A 3,595-nucleotide genomic window follows, 5' to 3' on the forward strand; every position below is an offset into this window, starting at 1 on the left:
ATATTGTATATATAATAATTTATTGATTAATAAATTTTAAATGAAATTTACATCCACAATTTTTAGTTTGATAAACTAAAAAATACTATTTAAATAAAAATAAATTTAATAATAAGGGTAAAAAACGCAAATACACTAATGGATGATAGTTATTACATGAATAAGTCAAATTGAAGATTGATTCACGAATAAGTCAAAGCATACTTATATGTAATTCGAACCTATTTGGTTCGAACTCCAATTGCATATAAATCGAACATATTTGGTTCGAACTAGACACACATAATTCGAACCTAATTGGTTCGAATTACACACGAATTGAGCTATCACATAAGGAATAAGTGTGAATATGTTACGTGCAATCGTGCATGGGTGAGTAAGACCCCATCGAACTGCATCGCCACCATAATCTGTGTGAAGTTCCGCATTGCACACGGGTGGAAGGGGCCTACCCGGAAGAACTTCCTCATCTGTGGATTGTCACATGCAAAAATTTGTTTTAGCACAGAGAAAATATACATGCATATTTCAAGATTCTGTGACGCCTTGCATGTTAATTTGTTAATTGATCCCAGAGAAATCAAATGACAACTTAAATGACATCGAGTAAACCACAAATGGCAAATTTGCCCCTCATCATTCCATTACCAAACAGGTTCATTATTAAGAAAACAAAGGAACAACTTTATTCATTGTTTTGTTAGAGAATATATTGGAGGTTGACTCAGAAAAATAGTCTAAAGAACATGATATTACCAAACTACTCAGCACCATTTGGTTTGTCATCATGTTCCTCATTTGCGACTTGAACAGGTATCCAAAGGCCAATTTCTTCAGAAAGCGTATCCCAACCAGAATCCAAAGCTTTTGCTAGCAGTAGTGGAGCTTAGTTCAGACAAAGGGCCATGACGCCCCCAAACTTTTTATAAAAAAATTAGTATTACTTTTTCAAAAGATAAAAAATAATTCAATTGGTTTAAATACTTTATTATAACTTAAAATACCCAATAAGTTCAATAAGCAACACTCTTTTTATCTTTAAGTTTAAATATAAAAAATTAGAAATTTTTTATTTATTTAATTTAATATTATTTTATATTTTACTATTTATTTAATTTAATTTTTTATATGATAAAAAATAATAAAATATTCAATAAGTATTAATATTATTGTATTTGTATAAATTGATAAAAAAATTTTAATAAATATTATAAATTTTAATATTTGTCTTTCTAACTTCTTCTTTACATATTCTACAGGATATATATTTAAATTTTTATATAAAATAATAATAAAAAATCAAAGAATTGATGCATTTTTTAAGAGGAATGCTAATATTTAAGAAAGAGAACATATAATTTTTATAATATTAACACTTGTAGTTCTTCTACTTTAATGAATTACGAAAAAAGTGAGATACAACCTTCAAAAGTTTAAAAAATTACATCTGATGAGTTTGATCTTAATTTTTTGGAGCGAGACCCTAAAAAATGACTTTAAATTTGGCAATATCACCCAAACCAGAGAAATGAGATTAGAAGAACTTATCTTAAATGGGGTATATATCAAAAACATTTTGACAATTATCTTCTATGTAGCCCCTCCAAAATTTTGTTTTAAGTTCCGCCTTGCTAGTATGCCTACGAAGTTCAAATAGATATTTTGTAAAGTACTAAAGTGTCAAAGATTTGTGTGAGCATTCATTACCAATGTGCAGAAGACAAGAACGTGTCTCATAAATGTAGGAAATGTCACAGAAAATCAATTGCCCATACGGCCATACCTGCCTCTTCAAAATTGATGCTTGAGCTCGAAGTCCCTCTAACAAGGGCCAACTTAATCTCATTCAACCTTTCCTTGCGCCAGTTTTCTACTGCTTCTGTATTGGATGAGTTTATGTTAAAGATAATTTTGCAATAAAATATCATCCAAATACTACCAATTTAGCATTTACATAACCAAATAAAAATTTGTGTCAGAAAAAAGAATGACTTATTGCTCATATAAGAAGGGAGCTCAATTTTCCATTCTCAAGATAAATATCCCCAACACTTTCAGAAGCAACAAAGGAGGAAACTTTCTAACAAAAAATTTTTGGCAGTGTGACTGATATTTTATACACAGTAGTTGGATAAAAAAATTCACATACAAATAAATGAAGCCTTTTCTTGAGATGTAAAGCTGAATATATCTTTCAGATGAAGTTGTTGTGTCCTATCATAAACCCTCTCAACATTTATTAATCCATCACCCATCTAAAACTCCGGTATCAACTAAAACATGAAACTATTGAATAATTTCCCTCTAATAAATCAATTAGTGTGCGATAATATTGCATTATTTGGTCAGTTTATCTGCATATCATAAATTGCATATGCATTTAATGGATGTGGTAACAGCTTATTTATACGACTCATTAGACTGGAATATCTATATGAAAGTCCCTGAAGGACTAAAGATATCTAAACCATCCAATGAATATTCGCAAGGGTTATACTCAATCAAATTGCAAAGATCTTTATATGGTCTAAAGCAATCTGGACGAATGTGGTATAATCGTCTTACTGAGTATTTGGCCAAAAATGGATTCAAGAATGATGATATATGTCCATGTGTTTTCATAAAGAAAACTGCATCTGGATTCATTATAGTTGCTGTGTACGTTGATGATTCCAACAATTATAAAAACTCTAAAAGAAGAGTTTGAGATGAAAGATCTTGGAAAGACTAAATTTTGTCTCGGCCTGCAGATCGAGCATACAAAAAATAGGATTTTTATTCATCAAGCGACATACACAGAAAAGATCTTGAAAAGATTTTATATGGATAAATCACATCCCTTGAGTACCCCAATGATCGTAAGATCTTTGGATGTGGAGAAGGATCAATTCCGTCCTAAAGAAGAGAATGAAGATATCCTTGGTCCTGAAGTACCATATCTTAGTGTCATTGGAGCGCTAATATATCTTGCTAATAATATGCGACCTGACATATCATTAGCAGTGAATTTACTAGTAAGGTATAGTTCCTCTCCAACCAGAAGACATTGGAGTGGAATCAAGCAAATCTTTTGATATCTTCATGGAACGGTTGATATGGAATTGTTTTATCCCTATGCATCCAAGTCACAACTAGTTGGCTATGCAGATGCTGGATACTTGTTTGATCCACACAAAGGGAGATCTCAAACAGGATACTTATTCACATATGGTGGTACAGCTATATCATGGAGGTCCACGAAACAGACAATTGCTGCAACATCCTTTAATCATGCCGAAATACTAGCGATACATGAAGCTAGTCGCAAGTGTTTTTGGCTGAGGAGTTTGATCCAATATATTCTGTCATCATGTGAACTGATTGATCATAAGATAGCTCCAACTGTCCTGTTTGAAAATAATACAGCATGCATTGTTCAACTTAAGGGTGGATACATCAAAGATGATAGAACAAAGCATATTTCTCCCAAATTCTTCTTCACTCATGATCTTCAAAATCAATGGACAATTGATGTCCAACAGATCCGCTCAAGTGACAATCTGACAGACTTATTTACAAAGTCACTCCCAAAACTCTCTTTTGAAAGATTGGTACA

The sequence above is a fragment of the Arachis ipaensis genome, chromosome B06 (genome assembly GCF_000816755.2).
Source record: "Arachis ipaensis cultivar K30076 chromosome B06, Araip1.1, whole genome shotgun sequence".
NCBI classification, from domain to species: domain Eukaryota; kingdom Viridiplantae; phylum Streptophyta; class Magnoliopsida; order Fabales; family Fabaceae; genus Arachis; species Arachis ipaensis.